The sequence below is a fragment of the Acinonyx jubatus genome, chromosome X (assembly GCF_027475565.1).
Source record: "Acinonyx jubatus isolate Ajub_Pintada_27869175 chromosome X, VMU_Ajub_asm_v1.0, whole genome shotgun sequence".
Taxonomy (NCBI): domain Eukaryota; kingdom Metazoa; phylum Chordata; class Mammalia; order Carnivora; family Felidae; genus Acinonyx; species Acinonyx jubatus.
In genome coordinates this window covers 44,771,892-44,794,016 of record NC_069389.1, presented here as the reverse complement: position 1 = coordinate 44,794,016, position 22,125 = coordinate 44,771,892, and the positions used below count along the sequence as shown (strand labels likewise).

At 38.5% G+C, this 22,125-nt stretch overlaps 1 long non-coding RNA gene across 1 annotated transcript; it reads right to left on the bottom strand.

Annotated features, from left to right (window-relative positions):
• Positions 1 to 3,449: 3,449 nt before the first annotated feature.
• On the bottom strand, positions 3,450 to 21,734 carry LOC106989125 (uncharacterized). The gene is made up of 3 exons (XR_003418198.2): positions 21,416 to 21,734; positions 21,231 to 21,304; positions 3,450 to 7,388 (listed from the first exon to the last, which is right to left on the bottom strand). It is a non-coding gene; the product is annotated as an uncharacterized LOC106989125 (long non-coding RNA).
• Positions 21,735 to 22,125: the final 391 nt, after the last annotated feature.

The following is a 22,125-nucleotide window of genomic DNA, read 5'->3' as shown; positions in this document are numbered from 1 at the left end:
TACAGATAAATGCAGTTGGAGACAGTTTACTGTGAGGAGATTTGCACTCAAGGATCTTCTAAAGCATCTATTTCAAGAAGATGAAAACCCATCCCCCAAAAGAAGGAAGCTGAGCAAATAAAATAATAAATGAGTATTCAAATGTAAACAAGCACTGTCTGCATAAAATAATATTATTTGTGTCTATTCTTTGTGTATTGAATGACTTCCTTAGAAAAGAAAGAACTAAAATAGTGAACAACAAGAACATGTGACTTGGGCAACAATGCTTTATTAAGTTTTTGTGCTGTTTGGGTGGGGAATTATGATTATGTTTAACTTTAGACTTTAGATTAAATATGTATAGTAAAATTTTAAGACAAACCACTAACAAAACTTTTGGAGGGACCAATCAAGAAAAAAAGAGAAAAGGCACAAATAAGTAATACGAGCAATGTAAAAGAGCAGAAATCAAAAAATAAGAGAATAGAATGAATTTTATAACTTACGTGAATTGGGACCAATTTCTAGAAAATTCATTTATTTATTAGATGAGCCCACTATAACCTTAATCAGACAAATGCAGTAGGTGACCAAAGATGCAAAAATCCTAAGCAATTTATTAGCAAACCAAATCCAAGATGAGTAAAAAAAAAAAGATTTAATATAACATGAAAGTGTTGGGTCTAATTCCAGAAATGCAAGAGCAGTTTATCATTAGAAAGTCCCATAACAAAGTGTCCCCGTGACTCTCACAGGGAAGCTCAGTCCTCTTTGTCATCCCTGGAGAGAAGGGGAGGCTGAGAAAGAGGTAAATCTCTTGGAGATGGGGTCTTTGAAGAGGCCAGGCTGGGGACAGGCCTGGAGCCTGTGAAAGCATATTATACACTGCTAGAATAATATATACAGGCAACAGCTCTGAAGCAGGGACATTAACCTCATTTTACAAATGTAAAAACTAAGGCTAAAAAAAGTTAGGAAACTTGACCAAGGTCAAAATGCTAGTAAGTAGTTGAGCAGTGACCCAAACTGAGGTGGTTCTGGATCTACAGCTCGTGTTCTTAATCACTCTGCTCTTCTCCCTTTATTGTTGATGGTAGTAGATGTTCAATAAATGGCGGCCAAGGGCCAAGTACTTGACATATGTTCTAACACCCACAAAAACTGTCCAAGGTTGGCATTAGACTCATTTTACGGATGAGGGAACTGATGCTTAAAGAGGATCAGTTAAGTCACACAACCAAGACATGGGGGTTCCAGGATTTGAAACTGGGCCTGCCAGACTCCACAACCCACTTGTCCTAGATTATTGCAGGGGTGAATGAAGCCCAAGAAAAGATGAATCACAATGCCTGAAGACAAGACTCCTGGTGAGATGAGGGTCTCTACATCATGGCTGGTGTCAGGAGTCAGAAAAGCTCCTCTCCACAAGGAGATCCCCACACATAGGGCTGAGGAGACTCTGTCATCTCCAGGAGAGTGGGAATGATCCCTGCCCTAGGGAGGTCCAAGGGAAGCAGGTCACATGAACATCATGGTCTAGATAAGGAAGCCAGGGATGTTGGAAACTGGTGTGGATGAGCTCATGGACAGTCAGGTCTGACCAACTTTTCATTACTTTTCTTAAGAGTTTGAACACATTGGCATGTCGTCGGGTGGGGGGGCACAAACTCCTCATATCTGGGTTTTGGTGCTAGATTATCTTAGGATGATCTCATAGGAAGACAGGTGAATAGTAAGGGTAGTTAGGCAGGTCAGTACACATCATTCTGCTTCCTATCTTTTGGCCTTTGCTCATGCTGTACACTTTGCCTGAACTGACCTCCTCTCCCCTTGTTAGTCATCCAGAAGATCCCTACTCATCTTTTAAAGCTCAGTTCAGGGGCGCCTGGGTGGCTCAGTCGGTTGAGCGTCCTACTTCAGCTCAAGTCATGATCTCACGGTTTGGGTTCGAGCCCCATGTCAGGCTCTGTGCTGACAGCTCAGAGCCTAGAGCCTGCTTCAGATTCTGTGTCTTTCTCTCTCTCTCTGCCCCTCACCTGCTCACACTCTGTCGATCTCTCTCTCAAAAAATAAATAAACATTAAAAAAATTTAAAAAAAAAAAAGCTCAGTTCATATGCCATCTCTTCTAAGGAATTTTCCCTGGTTCCCTGTCCTGGGTTCTGTGTTCCTCAGAGGCTCCCACAGTCTGTTGTATCCACTGTACTGGCCATACTGAATTATGGTTCTGTGCCTGGGAACACACCTTGTTCATCTCTGGGTCCTCAGTGCAGAGCAGGATGCCTGACACAGAGTAGGCGGTAATTCAGTTTTGCTCAACTAAATTTATAACTAGTTAGATGGTTCCACTGGTTATAATTAACGAATTCATGTTGGTCTGGGGAGGGAAATCCCTAGTGGAGTGCTGTAGGGCCCTGTGTATAATGATGGCATTTTGATGAAATCAGTGGGTGACAAAAAACTAAGGGACTAGGTTGCACATTAGACAACAGAATTAGTATCCCAACACTCTTGGCAAGTAGATTCAGTGGGTGACAAAAAACTAAGGGACTAGGTTGCACATTAGACAACAGAATTAGTATCCCAACACTCTTGGCAAGTAGATACACTGGAGCCACAGTGGTCCCCAAGGAGTTTAGGGGAAAAGTCAGGACTAAAACCTCATAACCAATTGCAGCCTTGACAATGGAGAAAAGGTTTTTTTGAGCTGAAACTTACCTCCCCATGTAGTCCACCACTATAACAGTACTTACTAGGTGCCAGGCTTTGTACCAGCTTCTGTACCACCTCCAACCCAGAAGAAATCCAATGGAGGTGATTTTCTTGGTCTGGGACCAAGAAACAGTTACACAGCAGGAAAAAGGGGGATTCTAGCTAGGATCAGAAGGCCCAGTGAAAGCTGAGGCTTTGTTTTACCAAGAGGCGGGCATGACCACACAGCAGTTTGAGGGCTGTTTGAAAAAGAGACAGGTCTGGGGCACCTGGGTGGCTCAGTCGGTTAAGTGTCTGACTTTGGCTCAGGTCATGATCTCACAGTTGGTGGGTTTGAGCCCCATGTTGGGCTCTGCACTGACAGCTCAGAGCCTGGATCCTGCTTCAGATTCTGTGTCTCCCACTCTCTGCCCCCTCCCCTGCTCACACTCTGTCTGTCAAAACTGAATAAACATTAAAAAAATTTTTTTAATAAATAAAAATAAATAAATAAGTAAGTAAACATAAAAAAAGAGGCAGGTCCACTTTTAGGAGCCCCAGGGCCCAGAGCCAGTCACAGAGAACATGGGTCTTTGTCACCACCCTACCAACTGCGAACTTGCTTCTCGAAAGAACCCAGGAGCTATCTTCACTGATTCTTCACAGCCCTCACCCTTCTGAACAATGACAGCCATGCTCTTTGGCATGCCATGAAAGGCCTTCATGCCTAGCCTAGTTCTCAATGCATTTCTCTATCATCCACATTAATTAATACAGTTTATTCCATAAATATTTATTGAGTGTCTACTAAATATTACTATGCACTGTTATTTTTGGCACTGGGGATACAACAGTGAACAAAACAAAGCCCTGCTTTATGGAGCTTACAGTCTACTGAGAAGAGGGAAACATTAATCACAATAAATAAGTATAAAATATATCAGGTGGTGGTCAGTGTTTTGTACAAAAACATAAGACATCAAGTAGAGTTAGAAAACACTGGTGAACAGGACTAGTTTGTACGTGCTAGTCAGGGAATACTTCTCTAGGGAGGTGACATTTAAGCACACTGGAAGTGGGTGGGAAACTCACGAGATTATCTGGAAAGAAGAGTGTTCCAGGCAGTTGAGAACAGCAGATACAAAGGCTCTGAAAGGAGAGGGTACTTGACATGTTTGAGGAACATGGAGACCAGGGTGCTGGAAAAGAGTAATTGTAAGATTAATAGGATATGAGGTCAGAAAGAGGATGGGGACCAGATTTTGTAGACTTTTGGGCCATGGTGAGGGCTTCAAGTTTTATTCTGAGGGAGCTGAGAGCCACAGGAGAACTTTGAACAGAGAGACATGATCTGATATGGATTTAAAAGGAATTTCAAAGAATTAGTAATAGGTATTATAACATTAGGCAAAAGAAAAAAACAGACAATTACTAGGAAAACAACAAAGGATGTATAATCAGAGTGCACTATGTGGTTTGGATGTGGACAGTAATTACAATGTCATACTTATGCCAACAGTGATTGTTGGTTGAACAAAAAATGTATATAAGATGTTTTTCAAAATAACAGATGCAGCCACAAAGATAAGCAAGCAAAAAGAGACTATGAGGGATGACTAGGCAGATTAGAAAGTGAAATATATGCAGTTTGTACAAATGAAAAATGCACCTATTGAAATAAAAAAACTCAGTAGATGGATTAAACAGATCAGATATAGCTGAAGACAGAATCAGTAAACTTAAAGATAAATCTGAAGAAACTGCCCAGAATGAAGTGCAGGAAGATAAGGAAATAGGAAATATCAATGAGACATTATGAGATATGGAAGATATAATGAGGCCCAAAATATGACTGACTGGATTCTGAGAAAGAAAATACAGAAAGAATGGAAGAAAGGCAATATTTTAAAAGATAATGGCTGAGAATTTTCTAAAATTATGAAAAAACATGAATCCAAAAGCATGAAGCACATTTCCAAAGTAGAATAAAAAAGAAATACATGCCTAAACATGTTACACTGAAACTGCATAACCCCCTGTACATCCTCCTCTGAGACAGAGGGGGATTCTCTGTCTCTACAGAGAATTTCTTAAAAGTGGCCAGAGTAGAAGAAAACAATAACACCTACCAAAAATAGCAATTAGACTGACAGCAGACTTCTAAATACCTATAACAAATCATCTTTTAAGCATGTGGATAAATTACAGACATTTGCATATAACAACACCTGGGAGAATTTAACACCACGAAACCTGTACTAAGAGAGCATCTAAACATTGTACTTATGATAAAAGAAAAGGATCCCAGAATCATGGTCTGAGATGCAAGAATGTATGCATGTAAATCCAAACAAATACTGTCTATATAAAATAATACTCACGACAATGTGTAATTTGTGAGGTTAGCAAAAAAAAAAAAAAAAAAAGAAAAAGGAAAAAACTACAATACTCAAGCAATAGCATGTGGCAAAGAGAGGATGGACCAGGTGTGAGGTTCCTGCATTCTTCAAGAGGGAGGTGAAAATGCGATTTAACTTTAGGCCTTATAAGTTACACACACATGATAAAAGTTCAGGAATAACCACAGAAAGAAGTGGGTAAAAAAAGAATGTGTAAATCCCAAAAAGTAGAAGACAAAATTGAGTAAGAAAGCAAATAAATAAATCTCAAAACTAAAGAAAACAGGCAAGAGATAAAAGAAGCATAGAAAAGGCAGCGGTAGGAAACAGAAATAAAAAAGTACAAACAAGTCCAAACATATCATAGAAAATGCAAACAGAGTAAACTCGTCCATTAAAAGAGAACATCAGATTCGATTTTTTAAAGGGTCCAGCTATATGCCATTTTCGAGAGATATAAAGTATAAGGGCATGACAATGTTGAAAAATAACAGGATAGAAAATTGTATACCACACAAATCCGAACAAGAAGAAAAGCGTGTGTTAATGTAAGATAAGATAGACTTCAAAAAATACATTATCGAGAATAGAGAGGGTCATTACATATTTACCAGGAATGTATAATAATTCTTCATTTGAATATTCCTAATAAAATATCCTCAAAAAATATAAAATTTTAAAAAACAACTATAAGGAGAAGCAGATGACAAATCCACCACCATAGTTGAAAATTAACACACTTCTTACAATTACTGGTATAGCATGACCAAAAGCTCAGTGTAGATATAGAAAATTTGAATAATACAATTAACAAACTTGATAATAGACATATGTAAAACTCTGTGTTCAACAATTAGAGAACATACATCTTATAAAGCACATAGGAAACATTCAAAAATATTGATCATGTACTAAACCATAAAACAAGTCTCAATAAATTTCAAAGAGTTGTTATGACACAGACCACATACTCAGACCATAATGCAATTAAGACAGATTTCAATAACAAAAAATTACATTAAAAATTCCCCATACTTTTAGAAATTTATAAACACACTTCTATATAACTCACCAAATAAGTAACCATGATGGAAATGCTGAAGTACTGGGAATCGAACAATAATGAAATACGACATGTCTGAATGTATAGAAAAGTAGTATTTGGAAGGAAATTTCTATCCTTAAATGCACATGTTATGAAACAAGAAAGGCTGAAAATGAATGCGCTCCATGTCCAACATAAGAAATCAGAAAAAGAACAACAGAATAAATCCAAAAAATGTGGAGGGAAGGAGATCAAAAAAGATGAGAGCAGAAATTAAAGAAATAGAAAACAAAGACACGATAGAGAGGAGCAACAGGGCCAAAAGCTGGTTCTTCGAAAAGACTAATAAAATAGACAAACCTCTGGTGAGATTGATTAAGAAAAACAGGGAGAAGGCACAAATAACCAATATCAGCAATGAAAAAGGAGACATGATTACAGATTATATACAGCAGGGAATCTTTCAAAAGAGAACTTTTTGCCAATAAATTTGAGAATGCAGATAAAATGGACCGATTCCTAGAAATTGATAACTTATCAAAATGGACTCAAGAAGGAAAACAAAATCCTGAATAGCCCTCTAATGGCTGGAGGAACTGAAGAAGCAATTAAAATTCTTCCTACCAAAAAACAAACACAAGAACAACAACAACAACAACAACAACAAAATAGGAGGCAGAATTTTCCAGCTGATTACAGGTAGGTGAAAAGCTATTGAGCCCCTCAGCCCTGGAGGTGTCCACGTAGGACTTAAGGCAGTGGAGACCCTAGGCAGGCCACTTCTCTCTATGGACAGCCTCCTAGGGAGATCCTTACAGGGCGGCCCCCTGTAAAGTGGGGCCTGGAAAATCCCTCTACAGTCCCTGGAGGTAGGGAGCACGAGTGAATAACATCCAGCACTCAGTTAATGCTCTGTGGTCAGTGTGCTGATAAGCAAAGCCAAGGAGGAGCTCTCTCACTTGGACAGCCTCTTCAGCAGCCAGCTTCTGTAGTCTTCTGCTCACTGAGGACAAGGGACCTGTGGAGCTGCTGGAGGAGTCTGCGTTCCAGTTGCCAAGAAACACCACACACAGCCCAAGTTGTGACTGGTTGGTGTGGGGTTGGGTGCAGGGAGGCCAAGCAGGGGCTTCTGGAGGGTGGGTAGCTCCAGGTAGAAGCCCTGAAACTGTGTCTTCGCGAATAACAGAAACTTCTATCCGTTTGCAGCTGATGAGCCCTTTTAATGGTGTCCAAGCTAGCTGCAGGGTGATGGTTCTAACAGTGATGCGTGTTCTGAAAATAAGAGCTTCATCATTATTTTGAAATAATTAATATGAAAGAAGTCAATTGGATTTGAAATCTAATCACATTATCTCAAGAAATTTGAACAACAGATTTGTCAGGAGAACAACAACAACAACAAAAAGCTGTTATGTATCATTTCAGTTGTTAAACATTTTTGAACAAGTTAAAAATTGGTTTTAAATGCTTTAGCACTTAGTTGTACAAGGAAAGATTTTTGATGATGGGGACTGTTAAGAATTTGAAGAATGTATCATTAAAGAGTCTTGATCAGGATTTGTGTTTAGCCATTTCAAGAATAAAACCGGATATAAAATAAACATGGCATGGAAGCAGATTTCAGGCTTCTCATTTACATTTCCGAAAAGATTTTATTTAGAAATTTAATATTAATTCAATGGTAGAAAGCAAAATACCAGGCCAAAATAGTTTTACCAGAGGATTCTACCAAACAGATCATTCCCAAGTCATATAGCATCTTCCAGAATATTGTCAAAGGGGGACTGCTAACTCATTCTATGATATCAGCAGAACTTGAGATCAAAAGCAAATTATGACAGCATGAGAAAGGAAAATTAAAGACCAATTTTACTCATGGACACAGATACAAAAATCCTAAACAAATATTAACTAAATCTAGTACTGTATAAAAGGGAAAAGATCATGAACAAGTTGTGTTTATAGCAGAAATGCAAAGGTAAAATCTATAAACATCATTTACCATACTATCACTTTACTGACAAAAAAACCCATAATCATCCCCAAAACTAGAAAACGTATCTGATAAAAAAAAATTCAACACCCTTTCATGATTTAAAAACAATAATAAAAACTTGGCATAGTGAAACAGGTGGGCACTTGCTTTAATCTGATAAAACCTGGAGAAATCTACAGCAAATAGCATTCTTAAAAGGGAAAAAAAGTTAGTGGGGTTTCCTTTAAAATACCCAACAAGACAAGGATGCCCACTACTGGTTTTTTTTCTCTTGAACACTGTACTGGAGGTCCTGTCCATCTCAGTAACACAAGAAGAATAAATTAAAGGCATAAAGATTGGAAAGGCAAAAACAAAAATGTCATTATTGGTAGCTGATATTGTTGTCAACATAGAAAACACAAAAGAACATACAGACAGCTTAAAAGAAACAAGGGATCCTTGAGAAATGGTCAATGCTAGGGATGAGGCAGGAAAATCTTCAGATGAGTAGGGAACATCTTGTAGTGCCAAAGCCAGTAAGGCAGTGCTAAAAAACAAACAAACAAAAAAAGATGGAGGCATGTCAAAGGGACACAGGAGCCAACCTGAAGGAGCTCCCAGTGACCAAACTATTAAATAAATAGACATGAGTTCTTACTGATACAAACAGGTGACTGGATAAATGAGGGAATGGATAGGTAAATAAAGAAGAAAAAATAAATAGCTTTTACAGAAGAATTCCAAACGATACATGTAAATACATGTATACATGTATCATTTACCACCCCCTTCCAGAGGTGGAGCTTAAATCCTCTCCCTCTCCTTAAGGGTGGGCTAGATTCTTCTAAAGAACAGAAAATAAAAGGGGAAAAATAACAACTTTGCAGTGGAGAAACTGGACAAACACTACCTTAACCAAGTGATTAAGGTCAACATCAGTGATGTCATGGGGTATCACATACCTCTGATATAATGTGATGAAAAGGGCACTTCAACTCTACGGTATTCCTTCCAAAAACAACCCCAGGCTAATTATGAGGAAGACTTCAGACAAATCCAAACTGAGGGACATTCTATAGTATGCCTCAAAACTGTTAAGGGCATAAAAAACATGGAAAGACTGAGAAACTGTCACAGAGCAGAGGACAATAAAGAGAGAGAACTAAACTCAATATGGTATTTTGAACTGGATCCTAGAACAGAAGAAAGACATTAGTGGGAAAACTGATAAATCCATATAGTCTAAAGTTCAGTTAATAGTAGTATACCAATATGGCTTTCTTAGTTTTGACAAATATACCATGGTGAGGAGTACACAGGAACTCTCCATACTATCTCTTTTTTTACTCTTCTGTAACTGTAAAATTATTCGAAAATAAAAAGTTTGCTTAAAAAATATAAGTTCAGAAAGGTGAATGGCTATAATATTAATATAAAAACCAACTTCATTTCTATACACCTGCAAATAAGATAAAACATGTTAAATAACAAGATGTCCTTGAAAGCAAAACCATTAATATCAAGGAATAAGTCTGACACAAGATATGCAAGACCTTATGCAGAAATTAGAGAACTATACCAAAAAACATTCAAGAATTTATTTAAAATGAAAGGGTATATATCATGTTCATAGCTAGGAAGACTCGACATCATAAATATACTCAATTCCCTTCAAACTGATCTATAGAGTCATTGCAATTCTAATATTCTTGTAGAACATGAAAAGATGATTCTGAAATGTGTTTGAAATAACAATGGGCCAAGAATATGTGATATTCCTGAATAGGATGGGGAAGATTTTGCTGTATCCATTATCAAGATTCTTCATGAAACTAAAGTTATTAAGGTAGTGTAAAGTGATTAAGGTGGTGTCATATTAATTCAGGGACAAAAAGTTGGCCAATAACAGAGATTCCAGAAACAGACCAATACAGATATGGAACTTTGGTGTATGACAGGGGTGGCACTTCAGATCATTAGGCTATCCATGTGGAAAATAATGAAACCGACTCCCTACCCCATCACCTTCTACCACACAAAAACCAATTCCATTCAGACTAAAGACTTAAATAGGAAAAATAAACTTTTTAAAAAAGTTTGTTTACTTATTTTGAGAGAGACAGAGACAGTGTGAGTGGGGGGGGGGGGCAGAGAGAGAGAGGGAGAGAGAGAGAATAGAATCTCGAGCAGGCTCCGTATTGTCAGCACAGAGCCCAATGCGGTGCTTAAACTCACAAAACCATGAGATCATAACCTACGCGGAAACCAAGAGTCAGACGCTTAACCGACGGAGCCACCCAGGCACCCTAGGAAAAATAAACTTTTAAACTTTTATTTGAAGAAAACAAAGAATATCTTTACGACCATAGGTTAGGAGAGATACACAGAAAGTGTGCTGGTTGGAGACAAAAGATTGAATTGTTCAACTAAAATTAGGAATTCCTGCTCATGCAAAGACACCATTAAAAAAAAAGCCACAAACTGAGAAAAGATATTCAACACGTATAATTGGCAAATGATGAGTATCCAAATAGTTGAATAACTCCTACAAATCAGTAAAACTGATACAAATCCCAATTTTAAAAATGGGCAAAAAATGTTAACAGTCATTTCACAAAAGAAGCAACATGAATGACCAATAAACATGAAAAAATGCTCAACCACATTAGTGACTAGAAAAATGCTAATTAAGTCCACATTGAAATATCATTTTATATCCACTATAATGACAAAAAGTAAAAAGTGGGACAATATCAAGTACTAATTAGGGTGTGGATCAATGGGATCTCTTATAAATTGCTGAAAGGTATATAAATTGTTAACCTTCAGATAGGAATACATTTTGGCATAATACTGTCAAGCTGAATGTTTATATGTCCCATTAACTCGCAATTCTATTTCTAAGTATACACCTTAGAAAGATGGGTGTACATGCGTACTAGGAGACACACACAAGAATGTTCATAGTAGCACTGTTCATAAGAGCAAAGAGCTGGACCAATCCAGATGTCTATCAACAGATGAATGAATGAATGATTTGTTTTATGGTCACCCAATGAAATATTATGCAGCACTGAGAATGAACAAGTGATAGTTACATGCAAAACATAGGTGAATCTTTGAAACATAATAATGAGTGAAAAAAGTAAGTCACAGAAGACTACATATAGTATGAGGCTATTTTTACAAAACTCAAAAACAAGCAAATAAATAATGTATTGGTTAAGCATTTCCACAAATGTGAAAAAATATATCAAAAAAATGTTAATGTTTATTTATTTTGAGAGAGACAGCGTGAGTTGGGGGGGGGGGTGGGGCAGAGACAGAGAGAGAGAGAGAATCCCAAGCAGGCTCTGTGCTGTCAGCACAGACCCAGATGTGGGGCTCAAATTCACGAAGCTATGAGATGGTGACCTAAGCCAAGATCAAGAGTTGGATGCTTAACTGAGCCACCCAGGCGCCCCCAAAAATATATCAAAAAAAGCAAGGGAATGTTAAACACAAGACTTAAGAACACCCAGGCGCCCCCAAAAATATATCAAAAAAAGCAAGGGAATGTTAAACACAAGACTTAAGAAATGGTAATTTCTGGTGGGGTGGTGGTGGTGGTGGTGGGAAATAGAACAGAAAAGGACACAGAGATAGATGCTATCTTAATGTTGCTCTTGCATGGAGCTGTGATTTCTTCAGTTTTGATTATATTATTTCTTTATAACTCATGTATATAATTTTTATTATATATCCAATAGTTTTATATGAACAGAGAATAGAAAAATAGGATAAAGTGAGGAATGAAAGCTCTTTTGAAGAGTTTTGCTTTCAGGGGAATAGAGAAAGTCATAGTTGCATAGGGATGTACGATGAATAGGGTTTTAGATGTTTTTTAAAGATGGGAGCAATAGGAGAGAAACGGAATGACAGGATAACAGCTTTAGTGAACCAGCTTTCCCTTGAAAGAACAAAAATATGGGCAAACCAACTAAAATCAACCATTTCAAAACTTGCAATGAACCAAAGACACAGAATGAAGTAAAAATCATCTATCCAAGAAAAACTACTGAATCTTGGTGAGACAAAGGGTTCTGTGACATTTTAACTTGTAGTTAATTCCCGTCCTCCTTCCCTCTCAAGCTCAGTAGTATAGCAGCCAAAGGTTGACTAAATTGCAGACAACAGAGAGGCCTCACTGCTTTGGCCAGGAATTTAAAAGGAAATCTCAGAGAATGGAACAACCATTGGAAACTTTGAAAAGCTCTGACATATTCCCAGGTATATAAAGGGCTGTGCACATATTCAAGGCTGTGCAAATGCCCAAAAAAGAGCTGGAAAAGGAGAGGCCCCAAGTCACTCACTTCTGGCTGACTGTAAGGCCCTATACAAGCAGAATGGGAAAGCTAAGGCTGCTTGTAAGTTGGCTAGTTTGAAGGCATGCCTTCTCACACAGATCCCCTTGTCAAAGGGTGGAAGACAAACAGACAAGGCATTTAAGGAAACCCAACCAATCACTGGCTGACCACCAAAGTATATTTATCCAGGTGTGATGTCCAAGGAATCCAGGCTTAAAAATAAAAACAAGAACCTTTTAAAAATAAGCTAACAGAGAACTCAGGGGCCACATAGTACAAGGAATATAAAATCCAAGGAATTAGTCGAGAAAAGTAACTAAACAAATAAACAGCAATGCGAAAAATAACTACCAAACATATGCAAACACACACACACACACACATCCCAGAAAAACAAACCTTGAGGGTAGAAGAGGTTGATAGCAGAGTTATTAGAATAGAATATCTAAAATGCCCAGTTTTGGGGGCATCTGGCTGGCTCAGTCAGAAGAGCATGTGACTCTTGACTGGGGGTTGTGAGTTCAAGCCCCATGTTGGGTATAGAGATCAATTAAATAAATAAAAACTTTTTTAAAATGACCAGTTTTGGGGGCGCCTGGGTAGCTCAGTTGGTTAAGCATCTGACTTCAGCTCAGGTCATGATCTCACAGTTGGTGAGTTTAAGCCTCACGTCGGGCTCTGTGCTGACAGCTCTGAGCCTGGAGTCTGCTTGGGATTCTGTGTCTCCCTCTCTCTCTGCCCCTCCCCTGCTTGTGTGCTCTCTCTCCCTCTCTCAAAAATAAATAAATAAATTAAAAAAAAATAAAAATGCCCAGTTTTTGACAAAAAAATTATGAGATACGCAAAGAAGCAGCAAAGTATGTTACATGTACAAAAAAAAAAAAAGTAGCCAACAGATTTGTCCCTGAGGGAGTCCATGTTTGAAACTTAATAGACAAAGACTTTAAATTATTACTATAAATATTTTCAAATAAATAAAAGAAAGCATATCCACAGAATTAAGGAAAAGTATGAGAACAATGTCTCACAAAATAGAGCATACCAATAAAGACATGGAAATCATTTAAAAAATCATATAGAAAACCTGGAGTTGAAAAACATAGTAACTAAAATGAAAAATTGACTTAAAAGGGTTCAACAACAGATCTGAGTTGGCAGAAGAGAGAAAGGGTGAAGCTGATGATAGGTCAATAGAAATGATCCATTCTGAAAAGCAGAAAGAAAAAGGAACGAAGAAAAAGAAAAAGAGCTTGCACAAACCTTCAGGACGCCACCAAAAGTATCAACATATGCATAACAGGAGTACCAAAAGAGCAAGAGGAAGAGAAAGGGGCCAAACATAGCAAACTTGATGAAAAACATTAATCTGTACATAAATAAATGCAAGTAGAATAAACTCAAAGAGATCCATACCTAGACACATCATAGTGTAACTGACGAAAGCAAAGACTAAAAGAAAATCATGAATACAGCAAGAGAAAAATAACTTACTGTGTATCAGGGACTCTCAATATGATTAACAGCTGTCTTCTCATCAGAAACCATGGAGGCCAGAATATAGTAAGATGGCATCTTCAAAATATTTACAGAAAAAGACTGTCAACTGAGAATTCTCTATCTAGCTAAATTGCTCTTCAAACATGAAACAGAAGTTAAGATAAACAAAACCTGAAAGAATTTGTTGCTAGCCTACTTATCCTACAAAAAACCCTACTTTCAGCCTTAAATTAAGGGACACTGAATGGTAACCTGAAATAGGTATTATGAAAGAAAGTATTTTTGTTTGTAACTCATATTCTCCTATCTGTTTTAAAAGATAACTGTTATAAAGCAATAATAATAAAAGTGTTGATGGGCTTATAATGTAAGAAGTAATTTGTATGATAATAACACTACAAAGAAGGAAAGAGGGAACAGAGGCATATTGGAACAAAGTTACTATTGAAATTAAATCAGAATTAATTCAAAGTAGATTGTTTCCAGTTAAGATGTTAATTGTAATCCTCAGGGCAACTATTAACTATCTATTAACTATTAACAATCTAACTAAAAATATATGGTTAACAAGGAAATTAAAAAGTTAAAGTAGAAAATATCTACTTAACACAAAAGAAGAGAGGAACTGAAAAACAAAGGAACAGAAAAGACAAATGACATACAAAAAGCATATATTAATCCTTCACAAACTCTTCCAAAAATAGGGGAGGAAACACTGTGCAGCCAGTATTACCCTGATACCAAAACCAGACAATGACATCACAAGAAAATTACAGACCAATATACCATATGAATACAGACGTAAAAATCCTCAACAAAACACTAGGAAACCAATTTCAGCAATGTATACAAAGTATTATATAACATGACCAGGAAGGATTTATTTCAGAAATACAAAGTTGGTTTATCATTTGAAAATTAATCAACGTAATACACTATATAAATAGAATAAAGCAAAAACTCCAGATGATCATCTCAAAAGGTGCAGAAAAGTCATCTGACAAAATCCAATACCCATTCATGGCAAAAGACTCCAAGAACTAGGAAGAGAAGGAAACTTCCTCAATTGATAAAGGGCATCTATATAAACCCCACAGTTAACATCACACTCAATGGAGAAAGATTCAATACCTTCCCCCTAAGATCAGGAACAAGACAAGAACAGCTGTTCTCATCACTTCTAGTCAACACTGTACTAGAAGATCTAGCCGGGGCAATTAGTCAAGAAAAAGAAATAAAAGGCATCCAGATTAGAAAATAAAAAGTAAAACTATATTTGCAGATGACATGATCTTATACATAGAAAACCCTAGGGAATCCATTAAAAAAACATTTGAACTAATAAGTTCAACAATGTGACAGGATAGAAGAAGATCAAGAAACAAAAAATCAAATGTATTTCTATGTACTAGTAACGAACACTCTGGAAGTGAAATTAGGAAAATAATCTCATTTATAATAGCAGTATAAAGAATAAAATACCTAGGAATAAATTTAACCAAAAAAGTGCAAGCACTAAAAACTACAAAACACTTCTGAAAAAAACTAAACATCTCAATGGAAAGACACCTTATGTTCATGGATTAGAAGGCTTGATATTGTTAGATGGCAATACTTCCTAAATGGATATATAGATTCAATATAATCCCAATAAAAATCCCAGCTGTTTTCCTGCAGAAACTGACAAGATGATCCAAAAATTCATATGGAAATGCAAGGGACTTAGAATAGTCAAAACAGTCTTGCAAAAGAAAAACAAAGTTGGAGAACTCCCATTTCCTGATTTCAAAATTTATGACATAGTAATCAAGACAGTGTGGTCTGGCATAGTGACAGACATACAGATCAATGAGGTAGAATTAAGAATCCAGAAAAGTAACCTTTACATTTAGGATTTACGGTCAGTTGACCTTTGACAAGGTTTCCAAGATAATTCAAAGGGGGGAAAATACTCTTTTTAACAAAAGGTGCTACAACAACTAAACATCCACATGCAGAAGAATGTAATTTGGACTCCTGCCTCACACCATACACAGAAATGAACTCAAAAATGAATCACTGACCTAAATGTAAGAGCTAAAATCATACAATTCCTGGAAGAAAAAGCCAGAAGAAATCTTTGTGACCTCAGGTTAGGGAACGTTTTCTTGGATATGACACAAAATGCTGAAGTGTCAAAAAATTGATCAATTGGACTTTCCCCAAATTAAAAACTTTTGTGCATCAAAGGACACCATCAAGAAAGTAAAAAGACAACCCACAGAATAGGACGAAATATTTGCAATTCACATATCTGATAAGTGACTTGTATCCAGAACATATAAAGAACACTTACAGCTCAACAGTAAGACAATCAAACTTTAAATGGGCTAAGGATTTGAATAGACATTTCTCCAAAGGAGATACACAAATAGCCAATAAACACATGAAAAGATGTTCGACATCATTAGTTATTAGGGAAATGCAAACCAAAACCACAATGAAGCACCCCTTCATACTGACTAAGATTGTTATAATAAAAAAGACAGACAGTAAAACGTGTCAGTGAAGATATGGAGAAATTGGAATGTAAAATGGAGCAGCCCCTTTTGCAAACAGCTTCTCAAAAAGTTAACGTAGATTTGCCATATGACCAAGTAAGTACACTTCCTAGGTATCTACCCAAAGGAAAAGCAAACACACACCCACACAAAAACTTGTGCACAAATGATCAGAGCAGTATTATTCATAATACCAAACACGAACACGACTTAAATGTCCAAAAATTTACAAACAGATAGGACAAACAAAATGTGGTCTATTCCATCAAATGGAATATTACTTGGCAGTGAAAAGGAATGCTACATCAACAACATGGATGAACCTCCAAACCATTATGCTAAATGAAAGAAGCTGGTCAGAAAGACCAATATACTGTATAATCACATTTATATAAAATGTCTAGACTAGACAAATCAACAGAGACAGGAAGTAGATTACTGGTTACCTATGACTGAGGGGAGGGGAGTAATGGGGAGGGTCTGCTAATGGGTATGAAGCTTCTTTTGGGGGCAGATAAAAATGTTCTAAAATTGATTGTGGTGATGGTTGCACAACTCTGAATATACTAAAAAAAACAGCACCCTTTAAAAGAGTGAATTTTATTGTATTAAATATATCTCAATAACACTCTACAAAAAGGTGGGAGCAGTAACAGAATGTCTGTGTGCTAATGATTTGTAGAGAAGTGGAAATTGCTGGAACAATGTATTTGAGTGGAGGGACCAGAGTCTGATGACAGCAGGGCCAGTTTATCCATAATAACAGAGAAGAAGGCAGAGTATGTGACTACAGGTGCTGTTTGGTGGTTAGATGTGGTTATGGGAATCTGTGCAGGTTTTCTTCTGATGGTTTTAATTCTTCAGGCAAGTGGGAAGCTTGAGAACAGGATGGAAGAGGAGGTATCAGGAGATTTAAGGAGAAAGAAGATGCTATTTTGTATTTATACCAATTATACCAATGTTAATTCCCTAATTTTCATAACTGAACTATAGTTGCATAATTTATTAATATTTAAGGAATCTGAGTCAATGAGGAAGGTAGGAGAGTGAATGGCGCAGGGTAGTGCAGCAGAGCAAGCAGAGAGTAGGACTTAACCAGGGCAGGAGTTTTGCCCTGTAGACATGCTGAAGTACACAGAGGGCAAAGGAAGTGACGATATATGCAAGGCTATGGTTATCATGATGCACCATGGAATCTGAGCTGATTAAAAGGGCATGGGAACACGGAGGAAGTAAAGGGTAGTGAAAGCGTTCAGTCTTGGTGGTGTGGAGGGGTTGTTGGAGCTGGAGAGCTAGAGGGAGTAAACTAGAAGGATAAGAATCACTGGCTGGATGGCAGAATGCCTGAAACAGAGTACGGAGGTGATACAGTCATAGGTACAGATAAGAAGGGTGAGACTATCAGAGAGGGTAACTGAGGTGGGATTGAAAGGCAAAAGCATTATAGGAAAATGGATCAAGGAAGTGAGAGACAAGAATATTGGAAGGATCATCAATGAGGATATTAAAATCACCAAGAAGTAGAACTGGTGTAGTGCTAAAAAGTGACAGTGAGATAGTAGCTAAATTCTAGGAATGAGGTATGATGGGAGCAGGTATTAGTGTATGCCTATACCTGACTATAACACAGACGGGCGGGTAATGGTTTAGTCTGATGATTTGAGATTTAAAACAAGGTGGTTGATATTTACATAATCTTAAAGTATCTCCCCACAAATCACTTATTAATTACAAAGGAAAAAAGAGCAACTATAATGGAGAAACCTGGCAGACACCACCTTAAACAAATAGTCAAAGTGTACAAAACCAGTATCGGGAAAAACTGACATCATATGCTTTCTGACATAAAACACTGAAGACACATATCTTCTTAGGTATTCAGCCTAAGGAGGACATGACAACTAAATGAAATGTAAGATCCTGAATTAGATCCTGGAAGAGAAAAATTACATAAGTGGAAAAACTGATCCAATCTGAATAAGTTCTGTACTTTCATTAATACTATTTTACCAATTTTAATTCCCTAATTTTGATAGTTGAACTACAGTTGCATAATTTATTAATACTTAAGGAATCTGAGTGAAGGATAGGTGAGAATTCTTTGTACTATTTTTATAACTTTTTAAGTCTGAAGTTAGGTAAAATAAAAAAAATTTTAATGCTAAAAAAAGTTGTTTGAGGAGGAGGGAAAGAAAGTGTCTGGGATGGTCAATCAGAGTGAGGACACCTACCTTCACCTCCAGGCCTCCTGGAAAGAGGGGTATGGGGGGCGCTGGGGAGCAGAGTGCTCAGGGGAAAGCCAATTTCTATTCAAGCAGGGAGTAGACAGTCAAGGGACGTTTGGGGACATTTTTGATCACCACCGTAACTGGAGATCACTAGTAACATTTAGTAGGCATGGACCAGGGGTGCCCAGTGCTCAAGACAGCTCCAAACAACAAATAATTATACCATATCCATGCAACTTTAGAATGTCCCACCAGACGATCACGTAGGTGGAAAACCCATTCACTGCATTCATTTATTCATTCAACAAACATTTATTAAGAGAGCCTATTGGGGCACCTGGGTGGCTCAGTTGGTTAAGTGTCAGACTTCGGCCCAGGTCATGATCTCACAGTTCGTGGGTTTGAGCCCCACGTTGGGCTCTGTGCTGACAGCTCAGAGCCTGGAGCCCATTTCGGATTCTGTGTCTCCCTCTCTCTCTGCCCCTCCCCTGCTAATGCTCTGTTTCTCTCTCCTTCAAAAATAAATAAAACATTAAAATTTTTTAAAAAAAATTTAAAAAAGAGAGCCTATTATGTGCTAAGCACTGTTTTATGTAATAGGGATACATCAAGGCATGAGAAAGACAAAAATCTCTGCCCTTCTAGAGCTTACAATCCAGTAGGAGACTTAAACAATAAATGACAAACACAATAAAGGTGTAGATTATATATTATATAAGAGGGTGAGGAGCACTATGGGAAAAAAATAGATGGGGTATATTCTAGGGAAGAGCTGTAACTTTAAAGAGGATGGTCAAGGTAAGCCTCATTGAGAAAGTGACATCTGAGAAGAAGCCTGAAGGAAGTGAGGGCATGAGCCTTGTACATATTTGGGGGGAAAGCATTCTAGGTCTAGGGGATGGCCCAGTACAAACCTCTGAGGTGGAAGTGTGCCTACTATGTTCAAGTAGCATAGAGGAGGCCAGTATGGGTGGGAGAGAGGGAACAAGTGGGGAGAATGGTAGGAAAGAAGGTCTGAAAGGTTATGGGGGCCAGATTATGGAATATGTACTGACTTTTCCAGAAATTCAATGAACCATACAAATTGAGGGAGGATTGCACTTTGTTTTGTTTAAAACTTTATGAAGAATAACAATTCTTGATATTCATGAACAATGGTTTGGAAAAGCATATCACCCTACCCATGGTTTCTGAGCAATCAACACACGTGTCACATTCCCAGGTGCAAGTATCATTACATGCAAGACCATTCATTATATCTTCCAGTGAAATTATATCCCAGCCTTTAAATACTGAAATGCATATCATTTTATCATAAATTACTCTTCCTTTACTTCTCCCTTATATTACAATTAGGACATTACATTGGTTTGGGGGGAATTATGTGTGTAGACAGATTCTATTATCTATGAACTTCATTTCATAATAGTGAAGGGGCATTTCAAAATATAAATTATAAAAAATGGAGTGTTGAGTTCAATAGGTATGAGAATCACTAAGGCATGGCAAGAAAACGAAGGGACTATTCAGAAGCCAGCATGAGAATGGAGATTTTGCTGTTGACTGACAGCAAGTTCCAGAAGGCTTGGTTAAAGGATTTCAGGATGGGGACAGAAAAGAGGGCATCTGGGGCTGTGTGGAGATCTAACTAGAAGAATCCTGGTCTTCTTGTGGTGACCAACATGATAAAGGTTAAAGGGCCTGGTTCACTTTTTCATCTAAGCTGCTTCTGACCCTGTAGGTCTCTGCCTGTTTAACACAGTAGAGTGAGGAAATAAAGAGGAGTCTCTCCTCAGTGAAGCCAGAAGCCAGTCAAGGCCCGGCTCCATTTTTTAATTTATTTTTATTATGTATTTATTTATTTATTTATTACCCGCAGAACAGTCCAGAACCCCAGGTGAAGCTCATAAGGGCTCTCAGGCCAAACTCATTGCTATAAGCAATGCACCTTTAACCTGCTTAGAGATGAGAAAGAGACAGATACAAAGATGAAAAACAGTAACAGAGAAAGAAGCATTTAGAAAGAAGAATCAATGGGGGTTGGGTCAGAGACAGGGAGAAAATAAAGTCAAATACCAAGAGAGATCTTTTTTTTTTTTTCAATCATGACAGTCATAATTTATTGGGAATTCTCTAGGGGCCAGGCACTGAGCAAAGTGATGCACATGTATGGTCTCAGGTGGAGATTATTAGACTCCCATTTGACAGATGAGGAAACTGAGGCCTATATGGGTGATGTAGATGGCTCAAGGTCTCATGGCTAGTTTTAACTGGTAAGGTCAGGGTTCAGCCTTCTAGGTCTGGGCTGTCTAGCATGTCTCAGAGAAAGAGACAGGCAGAAATATAGAGACACACAGTAAGATGGAGGTAGAGACGGAGAGGGAGAGGAGCGGCAGAGAGATGGAGACTTCAGACACGCACGCAGACGATCACGTGAGCTGCAGACCTGCACCGAACCGTTTCCCAAGAGACAGGGGTGGGGGATGGAGAGTGGGCATGGGCGATGGGCTCCGCAGGGTACTCACCTGGTTGCTGTCTGGGGCTGCAGGGGCACTCGCCCTCCCTTTGCTACCCGCAGGATCCTCAGCAACCTGCTGACCTAGGGTTAAGAGGCCGCCCAGGTAAAAGCTCGCCCAGGCCCCACCCCTCTTGCGCTCCAGCCCGGCCTCTTTCCTTTACACCCTCCAACCCCGTCTTTACAGCGTCTCACCAGACACCTCCTGCCATCCGCGTCGCCGCTGCCGAGCGCGAGCAGATTCGAGGGACCGACGGCTGGATCTAGTGAACACACTGAACGCGTCCCTCCAGTCGGCTGGAGAACGAGCGGGTTAGCAGGCCTCCACAGCTACTGACCGCTCTCGGGTTCCCATTGGAGGAGTGCCCTCCTGCCTTCCCTGGGATTGGCTGGAGTTGGAAACACTTTAGTTTTACTCCCCCAGGCCGGGATCCAAGCCGAAGAAAACACCGCCCTCTTGGGGGTCTTTGATTGGTTTATGAGCCAAGCCCACCCTTTAATAGGATTGGCCAGGAGAAGAGGACTTGTCGTTGCCCTTTGCCAGTCTGTCTGACAGGGCTTCGGGAATTAGTTGGGAACACGCAGACGCGAAGCCCAAAGCGAGGCTGGGCGTCAGTCAAGTAGATTCCCGGCTTCTTGACGTCTTACTCTCCGTGAGCCATTTTACCTAAGCCAACGCTCTGCTAAGAGACACGACCTTACCTCCACCTGCAGGGATTTCTGAACCAGGTTTCTTTTGCTCAAAATGAACGTACTGCCTCATTTCAACCATGGACGATGAGGTGGTTATGGGGCTCTGGCCATTCACCCATCAGGTCCTGCTGCTTACTAAGACATTGGTCAAGTGACAACCTCACCAGGAGCCTAAGTTTAACCATCTGTGAAAGGGGAAGATAATTTTGAAA